Raw genomic sequence first — 22664 nt, forward strand, 5'->3', positions numbered from 1 at the left:
CAAGGAGCTGTATATAGCAGGGGGGGGTAACCAAGGAGCTGTATATAGCAGGGGGGGGGGTAACCAAGGAGCTGTATATAGCAGGGGGGGGGGGTAACCAAGGAGCTGTATATAGCAGGGGGGGGTAACCAAGGAGCTGTATATAGCAGGGGGGGGTAACCAAGGAGCTGTATATAGCAGGGGGGGGGTAACCAAGGAGCTGTATATAGCAGGGGGGGGGTAACCAAGGAGCTGTATATAGCAGGGGGGGGGTAACCAAGGAGCTGTATATAGCAGGGGGGGGTAACCAAGGAGCTGTATATAGCAGGGGGGGGTAACCAAGGAGCTGTATATAGCGGGGGGGGGTAACCAAGGAGCTGTATATAGCAGGGGGGGGGGTACCCAAGGAGCTGTATATAGCAGGGGGGGGTACCCAAGGAGCTGTATATAGCAGGGGGGGGTACCCAAGGAGCTGTATATAGCAGGGGGGGTAACCAAGGAGCTGTATATAGCAGGGGGGGTAACCAAGGAGCTGTATATAGCAGGGGGGGGGTAACCAAGGAGCTGTATATAGCAGGGGGGGGTAACCAAGGAGCTGTATATAGCAGGGGGGGTAACCAAGGAGCTGTATATAGCAGGGGGGGTAACCAAGGAGCTGTATATAGCAGGGGGGGTAACCAAGGAGCTGTATATAGCAGGGGGGGGTACCAAGGAGCTGTATATAGCAGGGGGGGTAACCAAGGAGCTGTATATAGCAGGGGGGGGAACCAAGGAGCTGTATATAGCAGGGGGGGGAACCAAGGAGCTGTATATAGCAGGGGGGGGGGTACCAAGGAGCTGTATATAGCAGGGGGGTAACCAAGGAGCTGTATATAGCAGGGGGGGGAACCAAGGAGCTGTATATAGCAGGGGGGGGGGTACCAAGGAGCTGTATATAGCGGGGGGGGGGGGGTACCAAGGAGCTGTATATAGCAGGGGGGGGGGGGTACCAAGGAGCTGTATATAGCAGGGGGGGGGGTACCAAGGAGCTGTATATAGCGGGGGGGGGGGGGGGGGGGAGTCTTCTGGTCACCAGCAGTGATAAGAGGAATGGACGCTTCCCATTGGTCGGCAGTGGATCGGGTTTCTCATGGACTCCTCTTGAACACAAAGCATTGAGGTCTCCCCAGCAGAACAATTCATAGGAAATCTCAGAAGATTCCACATTCTGATTGGAACATTTAAACAAAGTGCAGGAAAAAAACACAACCCAGAGCTTCTAACCCCACATTGTACCCTCATCAGACGTCACTTACCAAACCAACATGGCGGCGGAGAGTCTCGTGCTCCACGTGGAGGACAGCAGGGAGGGCGGCTCCACAAGTGGGCGGATTTATATGGAAAGCAGACTTTTTTTTTTTTTTTTTCATCCAACTTTATTCAGTGACAGAATCAACCTGACAAATCTGACAAACTCTCATAACTCTTTTTTTTTCCTTCTGCAGTCAGAGTTGGGCGGGTCGCTGTTCCCGGAGAGCTGCAGATAAGAGGAAAGGAAGAAAAAACAAACAAACAAGCTGCACGCTGATTGGTGGACTAAAGGTCAGCTGACACAGCCACGCCCTCTTCATCTTTAACCCCTGATTGTCCACATTCAATGCTGATTTTGCATCAATTTGTCTAATAAGGTTGTTATTTGATGGTTTATGGAAAAAAAAAAAAACCTTTTCTTTTCTCTTTTATTCTTATTCTTTTATTTAATATTTTTGTCATTTTTATTCGGTAAAAATTCAGCAACCAAATTAGACAAAGAAGTTTTATTCAGTAATGCGGAGCGCATTCTGTTCACATCGCTGTGTTGTGAGACGCACATCGCCTTTTTACTGTGTTTTTTTTTTTTTGTGTTAAAATTCAACCCAACGCTTTATGCGTTCTTCATGCGTTTTCTCCTCCATGGTCCCCTGTGTTGCTTTTTTTTTTCGTTGCCATTAACATTGACTATAATGGAAGATGGATTTTTTTGGTGCGTTTTTCACAAAACGCACTAAAGACGCAGAGCACACGGGACTTTTCACAAGGACGGCCCGCAGGTTCACATCTGATCGGTGGCGGTGCGTCCATTAGGGGCGCTCGGGGCTCCGCCCCCTCTCTCCATCCACCCCCTCTGTGTTTAGTTTGGACAGATTCATTGCATTACATTAATCTATCCACGGCCGCTGTAGCCACCCCCATTCAGGCGTCCGAATTACAGAGGCGGAGGGGGGGTGTTTTTGAAGCACCTGATTGGAGCCATAGGCTCTAATAGGCGTCGAAAAAGGTGACAGAGCATCGCTCGCAGTGCACCCAGGTGTGTTAGCAAAGCAAATGGATATTTGCTTTGCTAACACAGAACCGCCTCTCAGCCAATCAGGAGGCTCGGATATAATACCAGGCACCTGATTGGCTGAAGGTAGAGGCGAGCTCATTGGCTGCCTAGCAAAGCAGGAAGCAGACACGCACGGAGGATGCATGGAGGACACGGAGCCATCGCCGCGCTACCCGTCCCACACCGCCAGTCCTGCTGCCTGCACAGTTGGCTGCATATGATGGGCACAGGTGGCTGCTTTTGCTGGACACAGAGTCCATAGTTGCCAACAGTCCCGATTTTCCTGGGACAATCCCGACTTTGGGACCCTCGTCAGGAATGTTTGCATTTCACAGTTTTTTGGCAACAGGCTTCAGTAAAATGGCGGCCGGTCCCGCCTCCGCCGCCGCTAGAACTCTACCCCTTATGTTCAGTAGAGAGAGGAAGGGGGCTCGATCTGTGCAGCCAATGAATCGGCTTCTCCTCTCGCACGGATCAGCCCCTTTCCTTCTCCTCTCAACACACGGTGCCGGCGGCTGCTGTAATGGACATGTGCTGGGGCCTGGGGGGGCATTATGGGAGGGGGGGTCTGCACGGAGGGGGGTCTGCTGAGGGCTTCTGCACTGATGTAGGGGGGTCTGCATTGATGGAGGGGGGTCTGCACTGAGGGGGTCTGCATTGATGGAGGGGGGTCTGCACGGAGGGGGTCTGCATTGATGGAGGGGGGTCTGCACTGGGGGCGTCTGCATTGATGGAGGGGGTCTGCACTGAGGGGGTCTGCATTGATGGAGGGGGGTCTGCACTGATGGAGGGGGGTCTGCACTAAGGGGGTCTGCACTGATGGAGGGGGGTCTGCACTGAGGGCGTCTGCACTGATGGAGGGGGGTCTGCACTGAGGGCGTCTGCATTGATGGAGGGGGGTCTGCACTGAGGGGGTCTGCATTGATGGAGGGGGGTCTGCACTGAGGGCGTCTGCACTGATGGAGGGGGGTCTGCACTGAGGGGGTCTGCATTGATGGAGGGGGGTCTGCACTGAGGGGGTCTGCATTGATGGAGGGGGGTCTGCACTGAGGGGGTCTGCACTGATGGAGGGGGGTCTGCACTGATGGAGGGGGGTCTGCACTGAGGGGGTCTATACTGAATCTGCTGGGGACACATGATACAAGGACGGACTCTGCTGGGGGCACCTGATGCGAGGACGGACTCTGCTGGGGGCACCTGATGCAAGGAGGGACTCTGCCGGGGACACCTGATACGAGGACAGACTCTGCTGGGGACACCTCATGCAAGGACAGACTCTGCTGGGGGCACCTGATGCAAGGACGGACTCTGCTGGGGGCACCTGATGCAAGGATGGACTCTGCTAGGGGCACCTGATGCAAGGACGGACTCTGCTAGGGGCACCTGATGCAAGGATGGACTCTGCTTGTTGCAGGAGACGTGGCTAGTGACACGCTCAGGGATCCCACTGATTTGGCATTATGGTGAGTTGAATGATTTCATTTTATATTACAATGTAATAATAGAAATAATGCGCTTCAATCATCCTGACACCATAACAATCATGGTGCCGGGATGATTGAAGCGTTAACACCAGGTGTTTGGAGTATCTTTATCTGCTGATTGTTAAACTTTCTAGAATACACATATTTCTATTGTGTAGGATCTGGGGCTGCTGTCCCTCCATCCCTCATACCCCCGTGGGTGTAACAAGATGTCCGCTGCTGACTTCATGTTCTGTCAGAATAAGAAACCTATTGGAACGCATAGCGGCCATTATGGAGCGCATTGCGCATGTGCAGTAAGCAATTATTGTTGGTAACGTCACTTCCGTTACCAAATCTGACGGGTCACCTAATCTGAATCGGCAACCCGTCAGATGAGGTAACGGAAGTGACGTTCCGTCGCTACACTGCGACGGCCATCCTGGGTAGAGTTGCCACCTCATACCTTTAAAACCGACCACATAATAATTACACAGGTTCTGAGGCTAATTTAATGCTGATAAGTGAGTTTAATCACCACCCTAATCTGCCTCAGAACCTGTGTAATTAATATGTGTTCGGTTTTAAAGGGATGAGGTGACAACTCTAATCTTGGTACGCCCCGCACTCGGCCGCAGTAAGCCTGCAGTCAGAAGGCAGCAGCGGACATCTTTTTACACCCACCCAAGTCTTGCATTTCACACTTATTTCTACCAGTAAACTGAGCTTATATAGTGAAATACAGGATTTTGAAATCAGTCAGACTGTTTTGATGTTGAATTTTAAAAGCAGCGATGTTCTGTCAGATTAGTAAACCTCCAAGATCAGCAGGCTTGCCGCTGCTTTTAATGACTTAAGGACCGAGGCCTTTTTTTGAGATTTGTTGTTTACAAGATAAAAACATTTTTTTTTTTGCTCGAAAATTACTTAGAACTCCCAAACATTATACTTTTTTTTTTCTCTAACACCCTAGAGAATAAAATGGCGGTCGTTGCAATACTTTCAGTCACACCGTATTTGCGCAGCGGTCTTACAAGCGCACTTTCTTTGGAAAGAATACACTTTTTTGAATTAAAAAATAAGACAACAGTAAAGTTAGCCCAATTTTTTTTTTTTATATTGTGAAAGATAATGTTACACCAAGTAAATTGACACCCAACATGTCACGCTTCAAAATTGCGCCCGCTCGTGGAATGGCGACAAAATTTCACCCTTAAAAATCTCCATATGCAACATTTAAAAAAATTCTACAGGTTGCATGTTTTAAGTTACAGAGGAGTTCTAGGGCTAGAATTATTGCTCTCACTCTACCGATCGCGGCGATACCTCACATGTGTGGTTTGAACACCGTTTTCATACGCGGGCGCTGCTCACGTATGCGTTCGCTTCTGCACGCGAGCTCGGCGGGACAGGGCGTGTTTTTTTAATATGTTTTTTTTTCCTTATTTATTTTCCCTTTTATTTTCTATTTTTACACAGTTTTTTTTTTAATAAATTCTGTCACTTTTATTCCTATTACAAGTAATGTAAACATCCCTTGTAATAGAAAAAAAGCATGACAGGTCCTCTTAAATATGAGATGTGGGGGTCAAAAAGACCTCAGATCTCATATTTACACTAAAATGCGATAAAAAAAATAAAAAATTTGTCATTTAAAAAAAAAAAATGGGCCTTTAAGAGCTATGGGTGGAAGTGACGTTTTGACTTCGCTTCCGCCCTGCAATGTTATGGAGACGGGTGGGGGACATCTTCTCCTCACTCGTCTCCATGCCCAGCAAGGGTGCAAATCCGATCGTCTTCCGCCGCTGCCGACGGCTCCGGTAAGCGGCGGAGGGCACCGGAGCGCGGTGGGGGGGGGGGATTTCAGTATATAAGCTCAGCTTACTGGTAAAAATACATGTGAAATACAAGACTTGGGTGTAAAAAGATGTCCGCTGCCGCCTTCTGACTGCAGGCCTACTGTGGACCAGTGCGGGGTGTAGCAAGATGGCTGCCGCAGTGTTGGGATGGAACGTCACTTCCGTCACCTAAACGCATAGCGCATGTGCAGTAAGTATACTGGCTTCCCCCTGTTGTCTCCCAAGTCCCGCCTGTCAAAACGATTGTTTGCTAGTTTCCTAGTATCCTAGCAACCAATAAGGTGCTTGGAGGACTCCATTCATAGGAGGAAGTTGTCCTCCTTCAGAGCTCCTCCCCCTCACGTGACGTACTTCCTGCCTTCTTACTGACTACGGAAGGGGCAGGAGGGAGGGGACTTGGTGTGTGGACAGGCCGGGAGTATGAGGGGACCTGTGTGGATCGGGACATTGCTGATGATGTGAGTGAGGGTCCTGAGGGGGAAGGGTCTGCCCTGTACACAGAGGAGGGGGGAGGGGACAGGGATCACACTGAATCAGTGTACATAACCCCCAACTGTCCCGGATTTCGAGGGACTGTCCCCCATTTGGAGCAATGACCCTCTTTCCTCCTCATTTGTCCCTCATTTTGCTCTGATCCATATAGTTGTATATAAAATGCACTATTTACCTTTCAAACAGTGTTTCCCAGGGCTAAACCTTTCATCCAATTTCTACATTTCTGCATTTGTAAATTCCAAAGGCCAGTATAAAGGAATAATGGGGGTAAAAAAGCACTTGTGGGTTTAACCAATCATTTGTTTTTGTACAATTCTCCTTTAACCACTTCAATACCGGGCACTGAGACACCTTCCCGCCCAGGCCAATTTTCAGCTTTCAGCGCTGTCGCAATTTGAATGACAATTGCGCGGTCATGTAACACTGCACCCAAACTAATTTTTTATCACTTTGTTCCCACAAATCGAGCTTTCTTTTGGTGGTATTTGATCACCTCTGCGGTTTTTATTTTTTGCGCAACAAATAAAAAAAGACTGAAAATTTTTGAAAAAAAAACAAGTTTTTCTTTGTTTCTGTTAAAATTTTTTGTAAATAAGTACGTTTTCTTCTTCAATGACGGGCACTGATATGGCTGCACTGACGGGCACTGATACGGCGGCACTGATGGGCACCGATGAGGTGGCACTGATAGGCGGCACTGATGGGCACTGATAGGCGGCACTGATGGGCACTGATAGGTGGCATTGGTATGCAGCACTGATGGGCACTCATAGGCGGCACTGAAGGGCACTCGTAGGTGGCATTGATGGGTAGTTGTGGGTGGCACTGATAGTTGGCACAGATGGGCACAGATGGGCACTGATAGGTGGGCACTGATGGGCACTGATAGGTGGGCACTGATGGGCACTGACAGGTGGCACCGATGGATACTGAAGGGTGGCACTGATGACACTGATTGTTTGCAGTGATGCCCCTAAGGGTGGCATTGCTGGGCATCACTGCAACATAATGGTGCCAATCAGTGCCCATTTGTGGGCACTGATTGGCACAGATTGGGCACTGACTGGGCACACTGGGCACATGTGGATGGCCATGGGGTACATACCTGGCCATCCACATGTTGCCCCTTCCCTGGTGGTCCTAGTGGCGATCCCTGGTGGTCCAGTGTGGTGATCTGAGGGGGGGCTGCGCTGATAAACAATCAGCACAGCCGCCCCCCTGCCAGGAGAGCCGCCGATCAGCTCTCCTCTACTCACGTCTGTCAGACGCAAGTGACGAAGAGCCGATCAACGACTCTTCCTATTGACATCGTGATCAGCCGTGATTGGACACGGCTGATCACATGGTAAAGAGCCTCCGCCGGAGGCTCTTTACCAAGATCGGTGTAGCGGTGTGTCAGACTGACACACCAATCCACCGATCGCCGCGATGCGGGCCCCTGCGGGCCCCTGCGGGCGTGCGGCGGCATGTTATCCCGCTGGACGTCATATGGCGCCCAGTCAGGATAACTAAACCACCGCCCGGTCGTCATCTGCTATGGGCCGGGCGGGAAGTGGTTAAGAGAGGCGTGGCAAGGGGTGTGTCCTATGCCTGCATACATTTGATGATAGGTGTCCCACATTTCCATCTCAGAAAGTTGCGAGGTATGGGTGTATTCTAGAGTGGGGAGAGAGGACATTCTCCCCCCGGGTCCTAGAACTGTACACTGATCTGCAACATCTCCCCATCTACAGAGATTGGGGGGGCATCCATCACCACACCATACACAGTACCTGTATCATGTCTGCAGTCTCTGACCATCTCTTGTATTATGTCTGCTGTCTCTGACCATCTCCTGTATCATGTCTGCAGTCTCTGACCATCTATTGTATCATGTCTGCAGTCTCTGACCATCTCTTGTATCATGTCTGCTGTCTCTGACCATCTCCTGTATCATGTCTGCAGTCTCTGATCATCTCTTGTATCATGTCTGCAGTCTCTGACCATCTCCTGTATTATGTCTGCAGTCTCTGACCATCTCCTGTATCATGTCTGCAGTCTCTGACCATCTCTTGTATCATGTCTGCAGTCTCTGATCATCTCTTGTATCATGTCTGCAGTCTCTGACCATCTCTTGTATCATGTCTGCAGTCTCTGACCATCTCCTGTATCATGTCTGCAGTCTGACCATCTCTTGTATCATGTCTGCAGTCTCTGACCATCTCCTGTATCATGTCTGCAGTCTCTGACCATCTCCTGTATCATGTTTGCAGTCTCTGACCATCTCTTGTATCATGTCTGCAGTCTCTGACCATCTCCTGTATCATGTCTGCAGTCTCTGACCATCTCCTGTATCATGTTTGCAGTCTCTGACCATCTCTTGTATCATGTCTGCAGTCTCTGACCATCTCCTGTATCATGTCTGCAGTCTCTGACCATCTCCTGTATCATGTTTGCAGTCTCTGACCATCTCCTGTATCATGTCTGCAGTCTCTGACCATCTCCTGTATCATGTTTGCAGTCTCTGACCATCTCTTGTATCATGTCTGCAGTCTCTGACCATCTCCTGTATCATGTCTGCAGTCTCTGACCATCTCCTGTATCATGTTTGCAGTCTCTGACCATCTCCTGTATCATGTCTGCAGTCCCTGGAGGGAGCCTACAGAAGAGTCAAGAGAGGAAGTGCTGCCAGGACGGGTGTCTCGGGAGGAGTCAGACGTTTGTGGACTGAGCGGAGGAGACCATTGGATGAAACCAGAACCACCAAGCTGGAGCCCAGAGAGGACCGTCTGGCTTAGCCCTGCATGGTGCACCTGAGAGGAGGTCAGTGACAGCGCTACAAGACCAGTCTGGGGGGAGGGGTGGCACTGATGTAAGGGGGAGTGAATACAGTAAGGTAAGGGGGCACTGATAGAAAGGTTCCCCCTTATATTAGTAACCCCCCCCCCTTACCTTAGTGCATTCACTCTGCAGAGGTGTTCTGTGGTCACCAGAGTCCCCCCCCCATTATAAATGTAAGTTGGAACTCTGTGGTCAATAATGTAAAGGGGAAGTCAGTGGACTCTGATATAAGGTGATCTCTGGAGCCCCCCTTACATCAGAGTTTTCCTTTACACCAAAGTTTGCAGCATTCGCCCTTACATCACAGTTCTCCTTGTACTATAAGGGGGAACTCTGTGCTGGCTGGGTTATAATAACCTGACCTTCATGTAAATAGGGAAATGATACTGACACCAATGATGGGGCACTATTCCTCCCACTGACACCAATGATGGGGCACTATTCCTCCCACTGACATCAATGATGGGGCACTATTCCTCCCACTGACATCAATGATGGGGCACTATTCCTCCCACTGACATCAATGATGGGGCACTATTCCTCCCAGTGACACCAACGATGGGGCACTATTCCCCCCCACTGATACCAATGATGGGGCATTATTACTCCCACTGACACCAATGATGGGGCACTATTCCCCCCCACTGATACCAATGATGGGGCATTATTCCTCCCACTGATACCAATGATGGGGCACTATTCCTCCGACTGATACCAATGATGGGGCACTATTGCTCCCACTGACACCAATGATGGGGCACTTTTCCCCCCCACTGATACCAATGATGGGGCACTATTCCTCCCGCTGACACCAATGATGGGGCACTATTCCTCCCACTGATACCAATGATGGGGCACTATTCCTCCCACTGATACCAATGATGGGGCACTATCCCTTCCCCTCCCACTATCCCCCCCCATAGGAGACCCTATAGTTGATATTGTTATTACAATGCTGATATTATAATGTGAAATGTATTCTGTGGCCACTCAAATGTCAGTCAGTTCATCAGAAACTGGCCAACTGGAAATCAGAAAAATTGGAAGAAGTGTATGTATATATATATAATGTTTGGGGGTTCTAAGTAATTTTCTAGCAAAAATACAGATTTTTACTTGTAAACAAAAAGTGCCAGAAAAGGAACTTCAATTCTATAAATTACAGGAGGATATCCAATCCTATGACTGGGACCCCCATGGATGTCCCCTCTGCCTGCACGCCCCTCTTCTACCTCCGTCCCTCACACGCCCCGCCCCTTCCTGTTAATCAAACACCAAGCTCCGCCCCCTCCTGTCAATCAAACCCCCAGCCACGCCCTGCCCATCTCCTTCCTCTGCCAGGATCTCCTCTCTCAGTACCCGCCCTCTGGCCACCTTCCTGCCAACCCCAGAGGTGGGGGGGGGGGGGATGGGGCGTGGCCACCATTTAGAGGCTCATTCACATGGGCGGAAACTGTTTAGGAGGGAAAACCATCACCTCCTATATATATATATATATATATATATATATATATATATATATATATATATATATTACTATTATAGTATTATTATAATCTATGGGTTGGTGTTTCTGTCCATCCATTCCTGGGATTTACACAGCTCCGCCATATAGCACACAGAACCTCATCACACAGACAGGGACCCCTACCTTAGAGGTTCATTCACATGGAAGGAAAGTGTTCAGGATAGGGGGATGGGGGGTACCACCTCCTCCGATTATTACATAAATATTACTATTTCATTATTATATTTTATGGATTGGTGTTTGTCCATCCAGTCCTGAGATTTACACAGCTCCGCCATGTAGCACACAGAACTCCATCACTCAGACAGGGGCCACCACCTTCACACAGATAATAGGGCGCTCAGGAGGAGAAACCAACATCCCCCTATTACTATATATATTATATGGATTGGTGTTTCTGTCCATGCAGTCCTGAGATTTACACAGCTCCGTCACAGAACACCATCACACAGACAGGGGCCACCGCTTAGAGGCTCATTCACAAGGGTGTTTGGGAGGGGAAACCATCCCCTTCTATTATATATATTATCATTGGTGTTTCTGCCCATCCAGTCCTGAGATTTACATTATTTTTTCTTCGTTTCGGTTATAAAATTCAGCAAATTAGTCATTTTTCTTCATAAATTTTGGCCAAACTTTATACTGCTACATATCTTTGGTAAAAAATAATCCAAATCAGTGGATATTATTTGGTCTTTGTGAAAGTTATAGGGCAGTGATGGAGAACCTTGGCACCCCCAGATGTTTTGGAACTACATTTCCCATGATGCTCACCTACACTGCAGAGCGCATGAGTGATCAGCATCAATCACTGTTACAGAGTCTACAAGCTATGGTGCCAATCATTGAAAATCGATCACACCTGATGTACTGACGGCCGATCTCATCTCTTGAGGCCCTAACAAACCTGGAAAGTACAAATACCCCCAAATGACCCCTTTTTGGAAAGTAGACAGTCCAAGGTATTTAGTAAGAGGCATGGAGAGTCATCCCCCCTCCCCCCAACGTATATTCTATGAGGCATAATGAGTCTTTTGAACGGTTCATTTTTTGCCACAATTCTTTGCAAAATTAAGATTTTTCTTTTCTATTTTTTTTATTCACAAAATTGTCATATTAACAGGTTATTTCTCTCACATGGCCTGTGCACACCACAAACGACACCCCAAAATATATTCTGCTACTCCTCCTGAGTACGGGGATACCACATGTGTGAGACCTTTACACATCCTGGCCACATAGAGAGGCCCAACATTCAGGGAGCACCGTCAGGTGTTCTAGGGACATAAATTACACATCTAATTTCCTGACAACCTATCACACTTTTGAAGGCCCTGGAGCATCAGGACAATGGAAACGCCCTCAAAATGACCCCATTTTGGAAAGGAACCCCAACGTATATTCTATGAGGCATAACGAGTCTTTTGAACATGTCATTTTTCCCCACAAGTTTTTGGAAAATGTGGAAAAAAAATGAAAACACATTTTTCTACGCATTTTTTTTTTACACATTTCTACGGCACTGATGAGCATCCACTGATAGGGTGGCACTGATGAGCACTCACTGATGGGCACTGTATTGGCACTAATGGGCACATTATTGGCACTGACGGGGCACTGTAGAGCACAGATGTGGCACTGTAGGGCACAGATGTGCACTGATGGGGCACTGCTGGACACAGATGTGGCACTGTTGGGTACTAATGTGATGCTGATGGGACACAGATGTGCACTGATGGGGCACTGCTGGGTACTGATGTGACACTGCTGGGGCACTGTAGGGCACTGCTGGGCACAAATGTGGCACGGCTGGGTACTGATGTGGCACTAATGGGGCACAGATGTGTGTTGATGGGGCACTGCTTGGGTACTGATCTGGCACTGCTAGGTACTGATGTGGCACTGCTGGGGCACAAATGGCACTGATGGGGCACAGATGGGCACTGATGGGACAGTGCTGATTACTGATGTGGCACTGATGGGGCACAGATTGGCACTGATGGGGCACTGCTGGGTACTGATGGGGCACTGCTGGGTACTGATGTGGCACTGATGGTTACTGATATGGCACTGATGGGGCACAGATGGGCACTGATGTGGCACTACTGGATCACAGATGGGCACTGATGTGGCACTGCTGGGTATTGATGTGGCACTGAAGGACACTGCTGGGCATTGATGGGGCACTGCTGGGTACTGATGTGATGGGGCACTGCTGGTTACTGATATGGCACTGATGGGGCACAGATGGGCACTGATGTGGCACTGCTGGATCACAGATGGGCACTGATGTGGCACTGCTGGGTATTGATGTGGCACTGAAGGACACTGCTGGGCACTGATGGGGCACTGCTGGGCACTGATGGGGCACTGCTGGGTACTGATGGGGCACTGCTGGTTACTGATATGGCACTGATGGGGCACAGATGGGCACTGATGTGGCACTGCTGGGTATTGATGTGGCACTGAAGGACACTGCTGGGCACTGATGGGGCACTGCTGGGTACTGATGTGGCACTGCTGGGCACTTGAAATACATACAAAAAAAGTCAAGCAGCATCACCCTCCTCTGCTTACACGATCGGTGTGAGGAGAGGAGAGAACCGGAAATTACGCCGGTTCGGTGACAGTGATCTCTCTGGATCCGCTGGACGGAACAATCATGTGGTAAAGGGCCGCTGGGATTGGTCCTTTACCCCGATCCCTGACGCACTGGGTCCCGAGTATCCGGCGAGCAAGGACACTCCTGTGTGTGCGGGGATCATCATTGTACGCCCTCCCAGAATTATCTGACCACGCTGTAGCCGTCATTCGGTATGGCCCAGTCGGCAAGTGGTTAAAGTTCATGTTTGTGTAAAGGCAGGTGTCCCAATACTTTTGGTAATATAGTGTATATGTGATTGGACAGAGGTGGGGAGAGAGGAACAGGACTACCTAAGAAGACAGGATAAAGTACATTGTACAATTTACACCCTGCAGTTAGCAGTCGAGGCAGCCATCTTGGCAATTGCGTTGGCCGGGAATCGGACCCGGGTCAGCTGCTGTATAAGCAGCTATGCTCACCACTGCACCACCAACGCGAGGAATGTCTTTGGAGGGTGGGAGGAAAGAACCTATATGCAGCTCCCCCCAGCCCCCCACGTACTTACCTGAGCTCGATCTTGATCCAGCGCTGTGCCTGGGAGCAGTAGCTCTCTCTCTCCTCACTGGACAGAGAGTCAGCAGTGGGAGCCAATCACAGCCAGTGAGCAGGGGGTGGGGCCGAGCCATGCTCTGTGCTTCAATGGGCCGCTTTCTATGGGGTGCAGTGGGCAAGGGGGAGGAGCCAGGAGCGCCAGCAGGGAACCCAAAAAGGGGAGGATCGCGGCTGCTCTATGCAAAACTATTATAGAGAGCAGGCAAGAATAACATGTTTGTAAACCTCATTTTTCTTCCATCTTACGTCAGGCCCAGGAGGAAGAGAGCGTGCCCGGGCTTCATAAGCTACTTTTATAATCCCTCCCAGCAACCTTTAGGCCACTGCAAGGGTCCCTGGGATTTGTAGTCTTAGAGTATGGGAATATATAGCAGCAGATTCCAGAAGGACTATACGCCCCATAACTCACTCTGCTGGCGCACAAGTATGAGGTCACTGGCTGTCCAATAATCACGGGGCCAACAATATTCAAAACACTGGAAGGTGCGAAGCTTTCTGGATACAGTTCACATCGCTACATAGGGAAGGATAGTATTGGGGTTACAGGGAGGGTTATTCTTGGGGATATAGGGAGGGATAGTATTGGGGTTACAGGGAGGGTTATTCTTGGGGATATAGGGAGGGATAGTATTGGGGTTACAGGGAGGGTTACTCTTGGGGATATAGGGAGGGATAGTATTGGGGTTACAGGGAGGGTTATTCTTGGGGATATAGGGAGGGATAGTATTGGGGTTACAGGGAGGGTTATTCTTGGGGATATAGGGAGGGATAGTATTGGGGTTACAGGGAGGGTTATTCTTGGGGATATAGGGAGGGATAGTATTGGGGTTATAGGGAGGGTTAGTGTTAGAGAGAGCTATATAATATATAGTAAATACTATATAGTAAACAGCAGGCTTTTTTCAGCCAAGTTGCTAAGGATAGCCTAGAAAATACCTGAAAATGAGCTGAGTGCTCCACCTACTGGCTGAAAATGAGAATACAAAACAATCATTTTCTTGTGCAAAAAAATATATTATTCAAAATGCTTAACAAAACACATACATAAACACATTCTTTTTGGTTTAAATTTTATTCCATCAGCATTTAATTTGCACAGCAGATTTCTCCCTGGGGACACAAAGTGGTTAGCGGTCGAGGCAGCCATGTTGGCAATTGCGTTGGCCGGGAATCGAACCCGGGTCAGCTGCTGGATAAGCAGCTATGCTCACCACTGCACCACCAACGCGAGGAAAGTTTTTGAAGTGTGGGAGGAAAAAACCTGGGAATGGGGAGGTGAGGATGACGCTGGATCCCAGTGCTGCAAATATGTCTGGTCTTGTCACAGTGGCAACATATAGCAGCTTACCAATTCCTCTGTGATACGTATCATTGTTGGGTAGCAAGTTTTCTCCTTCAGTGCTCTTTCGATAGCCTGGTTCCATAGACATTTCACTTCCTTTGCATATTGCATGTGGAATTGTTGCAAGATTTTGCAGATTTTCTGAGAACTTCCATCTTTTTCTCTCTCTATTTGGATACCCAGATTGTAGCTAATGTCCCCAAGTTCTTTGATTTCAAAATTTTCTTTCAGCTTGTGAACTATCTGATTGTAATCCCCTTCTTGTTCAAAACAGGTTATAAATGTCATCAACATAGATAAGGATGTATATCCATCTGTCTTCTTGATTCCTGGAGTAGAGACCCCCGTCTGCTTTACATCTTGAGAATCCCTCTTTAGTAAGTACTTTGTTCACTTTCACATTCCACATCCTTGCAGATTGTTGAAGACCGTAGATGCTCTTCTGATGTTTACACACAAGGTGCACCCACTGACACCATTGTTGGTGGTTATTATTGCGTCCAACTGACCTCTTATCCTTTACAAGCAAGGAAGCTTCCATCTTCATTTCTGTTTGATCTGCAGTTCTCATGGTGTTGTATAGGTGACCAGCCATGACACCAGCCATATGATGTGTTTATAGTTTGGTTGAAAGCAACCTGTTCTTCTTTAAAAGTGCCCTACAATATGATAAAAAGTACTTTTTCTCTATAGATGTTCCAATCCCTTTGGTATTTTTAGGTTTTTTATGTTTGATGTCTTTATCAGCTTTAGCCAAAAACCTTTGTATTTGAGCAGATTTTTCTTTGTATTCTGACGTATCTTTGAATGGACTCCATTTTTCTTTTAATTCAGCTATTTTTGTGGCTATTTTTTGGAGTTGGAGCAGTGTGACCGCATGCAAACGGAGGTGTACCAGAGTCACAGGGTCTAAGGAGCCACCTGGTCTTCACCAGAGCCACTGGAGGTGTGGATGTTGCGCTGCAAGGCAGCTCCCAGGTTGCGGCTCTCTAGCACACCCGTGCGGGCACAGTGCATCCAAATAGGCGTAATACTACCTAGGTCCAGGTATTATTGTGTCCACTGACAGCAATGCTTGGGGGTTAATATTGCTTATACTGACACCAATGCTGGGGATTTTTGCACCCACTGACACCATTGTTGGTGGTTATTATTGCGTCCACTGACCTCTTATCCTTTACAAGCAAGGAAACTTCCATTTTAATTTCTGTTTGATCTGCAGTTCTCATGGTGATCAGCCATGATACCAGCCATATGATGTGTTTATAGTTTGGTTGAAAGCAACCTGTTCTGCTTTAAAAGTGCCCTACAATATGATAAAAAGTACATTTGAAAATGTATAGTCCTTCAGTCTGTTAGATACCATGCTGCCAGGTTCTGACAACTGGCTAGGTGCCCTGCCACCTGGGTCTGGAAGCTGGCTGAGTGCCCTGCTGTTGGGGTCTGGGAAGCTGGCTGAGTGCCTTGCTGTTGGGGTCTGGAAGCAGGCTGAGTTTCCCGCAGATCAGATCCTTTAACAAATACAACATTTGGAACTTGCAGCTCCACAGGGCAGAAAATATCCCAATGCTGGGATCCCATGGACCATCTGCAGGCTTAACATGGAGTCCCCTAACCCATACTGCTTTTCATTTTACCAGTCACCCAGGTCTTTCCAAGGAATTGGTTCCCCAGCATAGGTCCCCTAACACACTTGAAGTCGCAGAGGCACACATTACAACTGGATCAGGACAAAAGTCAGATGGAAATCTGCCCTTACCCAGAACACCTCTACTACTGGAGCTGTAAGTGTATTTTAACAGTCACCCAGGTCTTTTCAAGTAATTGGTTCCCCAGCAAAGGTCCCCGAACACTCTTGAAATCGCAGAGGCACACATTACAACTGGATCAGGACAAAATTCAGATGGAAATCTGCCCTTACCCAGAACACCTCTACTACTGGAGCTGTAAATAAAAAGCAGAAATCTGGACCACCAGGCTTTGACACAACCTAAGCAAATGGCGCATGAAAGTTGACTACAGGAATCTTGGACCAAACGGGTAACCCATGCCAGACATGCAACATGCATGGAGATGTAGAGGTATTAGACCTCTGGAGTTGGTGATATCTTGACCCTAGTACCAGAGACTGACTGGGCAGCAGGCACAAAACTAGCAGAGGCAGACTGGGCAGCAGGTGGTATATAAGCAACATCAGGATTGTCAGCAGATAAAGGATCAGTGGCATATGGCTGGGCAACAGGTTAAATAACAATGGATTCAAGCTGGATAGCAGGTAAAGGATTAGTAGTGTCAGCATGAACAGTAGAAGATCAGTGGCACCAGATTTGATAGCTGGTGGCGTATCCATGAAGTCAGGCTGGTCAGTGGGTAAAGGATCAGTGGAATCTGGCTGGGCAGCAGGTGAAGTACCAATGGATTCAAGCTGGATAGCAGGTAAAGGATTAGAAGTGTCTCTATGTGCTGGGGAGAGAGGGAGGAAAGGAGGCTCTGTGCACTCCTTTCTTTCTTTCTTTTTCTTTCTTTCTTTCTTTCTTTCTTTCTTTCTTTCTTTCTTTCTTTCTTTCTTTTTCTTTCTTTCTTTCTTTCTTTCTTTCTTTCTTTTTCTTTTTTTCTTTCTTTCTTTCTTTCTTTCTTTCTTTCTTTCTTTCTTTCTTTCTTTCTTTCTTTCTTTCTTTCTTTCTTTCTTGTACCATTCAAGTGCTCACCAAACAGATGGTGGTTAAAAATGCAGAGTAGTTTTAGATTTGAACCTTGAAGACTTCTTTTCTTTTGTTTTTTGCTTGGTCCATTCATTAAGTATCTGCATCTCATCTCCTATAAAAAGAAGATATTCCGGTTCTTCTCCCCCTCTTTCTTTCTTTCGTTCTTTCGTTCTTTCTTTTTTTTCTTTTTTTTCTTTTTTTCTTTCTTTCTTTCTTTCTTTCTTTCTTTCTTTCTTTCTTTCTTTCTTTCTTTCTTTCTTTCTTTCTTTCTTTCTTTCTTTCTTTCTTTCTTTCTTGTACCATTCAAGTGCTCACCAAACAGATGGTGGTTAAAAATGCAGAGTAGTTTTAGACTTGAACCTTGAAGACTTCTTTTCTTTTGTTTTTTGCTTGGTCCATTCATTAAGTATCTGCATCTCATCTCCTATAAAAAGAAGACTCTCCGGTTCTTCTCCCCCTCTCCAGTGCCTTCTGCTGGGCTCCTCTGCTATCTTCTGCTCTTTTGCCAGCGTTGGCCCAGTCTTCTCCGTTGTCTTCTTCCCTCCGGTCTTCCTCTGATGTTGAAACAACGCTCTCTCCCGCTGTAATGCCGTGTGCGCGGTGCGCAATAACATATATAGGCATTGGGCGTGGTCACCAGGTGATGTCATCCGGTGACCCCGCCCCTTATGACGTCACCGCCCGGGGCACGTCACCACCAAATGCTGCAGCTTATGTCACCACCAAATGCTGCAGCTTATGTCACCACCAAATGCAGCAGCTTATGTCACCACCAAATGCTGCAGCTTATGTCACCACCAAATGCTGCAGCTTATGTCACCACCAAGTGCAGCAACTTATGTCACCACCAAATGCTGCAGCTTATGTCACCACCAAGTGCAGCAACTTATGTCACCACCAAATGCTGCAGCTTATGTCACCACCAAATGCTGCAGCCTATCTCACCATCAAATGCTGCAACTTATGTCACCACCAAGTGCAGCAGCTTATGTCACCACCAAATGCTGCAGCTTATGTCACCACCAAATGCTGCAGCCTATCTCACCATCAAATGCTGCAACTTATGTCACCACCAAGTGCAGCAGCTTATGTCACCACCAAATGCTGCAGCTTATGTCACCACCAAGTGCAGCAGCTTATGTCACCACCAAATGCTGCAGCTTATGTCACCACCAAATGCTGCAGCTTATGTCACCACCAAATGCTGCAGCCTATCTCACCATCAAATGCTGCAACTTATGTCACCACCAAGTGCAGCAGCTTATGTCACCACCAAATGCTGCAGCTTATGTCACCACCAAATGCTGCAGCCTATCTCACCATCAAATGCTGCAACTTATGTCACCACCAAGTGCAGCAGCTTATGTCACCACCAAATGCTGCAGCTTATGTCACCACCAAGTGCAGCAGCTTATGTCACCACCAAATGCTGCAGCTTATGTCACCACCAAGTGCAGCAGCTTATGTCACCACCAAATGCTGCAGCTTATGTCACCACCAAATGCTGCAGCTTATGTCACCACCAAGTGCAGCAACTTATGTCACCACCAAATGCTGCAGCTTATGTCACCACCAAATGCTGCAGCCTATCTCACCATCAAATGCTGCAACTTATGTCACCACCAAGTGCAGCAGCTTATGTCACCACCAAATGCTGCAGCTTATGTCACCACCAAATGCTGCAGCCTATCTCACCATCAAATGCTGCAACTTATGTCACCACCAAGTGCAGCAGCTTATGTCACCACCAAATGCTGCAGCTTATGTCACCACCAAGTGCAGCAGCTTATGTCACCACCAAATGCTGCAGCTTATGTCACCACCAAATGCTGCAGCTTATGTCACCACCAAATGCTGCAGCCTATCTCACCATCAAATGCTGCAACTTATGTCACCACCAAGTGCAGCAGCTTATGTCACCACCAAATGCTGCAGCTTATGTCACCACCAAATGCTGCAGCCTATCTCACCATCAAATGCTGCAACTTATGTCACCACCAAGTGCAGCAGCTTATGTCACCACCAAATGCTGCAGCTTATGTCACCACCAAGTGCAGCAGCTTATGTCACCACCAAATGCTGCAGCTTATGTCACCACCAAGTGCAGCAGCTTATGTCACCACCAAATGCTGCAGCTTATGTCACCACCAAATGCTGCAGCCTATCTCACCATCAAATGCTGCAACTTATGTCACCACCAAGTGCAGCAGCTTATGTCACCACCAAATGCTGCAGCTTATGTCACCACCAAATGCTGCAGCCTATCTCACCATCAAATGCTGCAACTTATGTCACCACCAAATGCTGCAGCTTATGTCACCACCAAATGCAGCAGCCTGTGTCACCACCAAAGCAGGCGAATATAAGAAACGCACACGAATATAAGAAACGCACACGAATATAAGAAACGCACACGAATATAAGAAAAACACACAAATATAAGAAAAACACACAAATATAAGAAAAGCACACTGATAAAAACTGGCTCGTGTGCGCCCAGCCTGAAGGGGTGTGCACTAGACAAAGGCAATTGGGAAAAACTGAACATTTGGCGGTATGATGTTGTCATGAGCCTCCTCATAATACATGGGCCAGGGTGTAAGTCCACTGCCCTGTCTCTCTGGTGGTAGAAATATGTCACATAGGTGTTGCTGCGCCTCTGGCTCTATGACGTTTTTATGAGCCTCTTCATGGTACATCGGCCACGGTGTAAAGAGATTCTCCTGGTTGTATGCCGTTGGGAAGAAGTCCTGTGGTGGCTCCTGAATCTGACTAACTCTCTTGCAGCCAAAGTCATAGATATTATTAGGCTCCTCAGGCTCTTTTGGGTTCTTATGAGCCTCCTCGTAATGCATTGGCCAGGGTGTGACGAGATTCTCCTGTCTGACCGCTGGTGGTGGCTGATAAACGACCATTAGCTCTGCCAATTGTTGAAGAGCATCTTTATAATGGTTCTCCATTGGAGTCGGTACTGGTCTCTGGATCTTCAATGATAATATTGGATCCCAGTCCATAGGTTCCTCCCTCTGAAGCTCACTCTCATCACTACAGTCAGCGAAATTAGGCTTCTCTGGCGATGATGGTGGAGGTGAAAATAACTCCATTGGTGACATCATCAAACTGTCGCTCATGTATGAAAAGCCTGTGAAATACTCCTGCTCATATGGTGATATTGGAGCCTCCCGGTCCAGGGTTTTGATAAATTCATTCAATGGCATGCTGTTATTTGATGGTTCCTCATAAATCTAGAAAGAGAAAAAGACATTCATTACTATTTCTAATTGATACAGAGAATGGTAACAAAGTATGGTGAACCCCACCCCCGAGGTGCAGCAGATTTCACCAAGCAGGCTCCTTCCACCCTAGCTCCCTCTAGTGGTCAGATGACATACACAATAATCATCTCCAATACTAAACAGAAATCATTCAGATCAGGCCGTATGATTGTATAGTGATCACAAATTCATAGACACTGGTCTGAAAAGTCTGTTAAAACAAATGTCTTAGATGGGGAAGAGCCTGCTGCTGAAAATCTCCCCTCCCCCTCCAATGTGTTTGGACTCTTATTATCTGTATACTTACTGGTTCAGATTCAGATGGAACGCATGACTTTCTTCCCTCTAACTCTGCCCAGTCGATGGTCTTGAAGAACGGATGGCTCCTGATGTCACGGACTAGATGGTTTCGGCCCTCTTGGTCTTTCCATAGAAGCTGTAATGAAGAATGAAATATATGAGAATGAAATATAAAGAGATGCTGCATGACCAATAACAATATCTGAGCAATAGAGGAGCTGAGGATCTCTGTAACTTACCCTAACTAAGAGGTCATGGAGGTCAGGGTCCATACCCTCCTCAAAATCGGGCTCCATATAAATCATTTTCTTCTTTATTTGTTCCCAGTCGTCCGTTCTGCTGATGAAGGGATGTTTGCCAAACGCCATCTCGTATACTATAACTCCAAGGGAGAAATAGTCAACCATGTTGAAATAATCCATTTCTTGCAAGACCTGAAGAAACATAAGAGAAAGAGGGATGAGCACATTGTCAGACCAGGCAGAGGACAGAGATGATAACATAGTGACATATGTGATGTATAAAGCTCATGCATGACTAAAATTGCAATGAAACGGCATCAAACTGAAGTGGACCTTGCGAATATTGGAGGTGGAGCTTAAAGGGCAAGTATAGTCAAAACCTTTTTTTTTTTTAAACGTTGGATAGAATAGAAAGGGGTTAAACAGTCTAGGGCTTTGCCTAGAGGTGCCCTTTAATTACCCCATTTAAAGTAGGTGGATGAAGGTATACTGACCCCAATAGCTCAATGTTCACAAGCGCTCCCCATGTTAAAGAGGAGAAGGGAAACAGTGGGTGAGCAGTTACTGGAGGTTTTACCCCATTCATATGTGTGAAACGGGCCAGGCAGATGAATCCATCTACACTCAGCCTCAATGTCCCCTACAAAGAAGCCCCAACACTGCTCCATGACTCAGAACTTCCCAGCTTTTGTTGGGGATATTGTTCTGGCCTGGAAACCCACTAAAAGCAACCGGGGGCACCAGTGGAAACATTCTCCATTTAGTGGAAGTGGAGCACCCCTTTATCTCTTCTCTATATCCAATCATAATAATTGTTATATCTTGATAAATGTTATAATTAAGTCTGATATCGGGTTCATACTTACTTCTGGGGCCATGTAGATTGGTGTCCCTATAATTCCGTTAGTTCTCTTAGACTTGGTGACTCCCTTCGCTGACAATCCAAAATCCGCAACTCTGGCGTGGCCATCTTCGTCTAAGAGGATGTTTTCCGGCTTCAGATCTCTGTGAACGATCTCTCTGGCGTGCAGGAATTGCAGGCAGCAAATAATTTCCGCTGTTAGGTTTCTGATGGAGAAAGAAATACATGGATTAGCATCAAAAATCATCACAGAT

At 47.5% G+C, this 22664-nt stretch overlaps 1 long non-coding RNA gene and 2 other non-coding genes across 4 annotated transcripts; 1 reads left to right on the forward strand and 2 right to left on the reverse strand.

Annotated features, from left to right (window-relative positions):
• Positions 1-1036: 1036 nt before the first annotated feature.
• Positions 1037-15546, forward strand: LOC141108762 (uncharacterized). 2 transcript variants are annotated; one of them, XR_012236119.1, is made up of 3 exons: positions 1037-1560; positions 8765-8942; positions 15301-15546. It is a non-coding gene; the product is annotated as an uncharacterized lncRNA (long non-coding RNA). The 2 variants fall into 2 exon arrangements; XR_012236120.1 differs by lacking the exon at positions 1037-1560 and adding an exon at positions 3399-3786.
• On the reverse strand, positions 13497-13568 carry TRNAY-AUA (transfer RNA tyrosine (anticodon AUA)). The gene has a single exon. It is a non-coding gene; the product is annotated as a tRNA-Tyr (tRNA).
• Positions 14841-14912, reverse strand: TRNAD-AUC (transfer RNA aspartic acid (anticodon AUC)). Its single transcript has one exon. It is a non-coding gene; the product is annotated as a tRNA-Asp (tRNA).
• Positions 15547-22664: the final 7118 nt, after the last annotated feature.

Source organism: Aquarana catesbeiana, linkage group LG09, assembly GCF_042186555.1.
Source record: "Aquarana catesbeiana isolate 2022-GZ linkage group LG09, ASM4218655v1, whole genome shotgun sequence".
Lineage (NCBI taxonomy): Eukaryota > Metazoa > Chordata > Amphibia > Anura > Ranidae > Aquarana > Aquarana catesbeiana.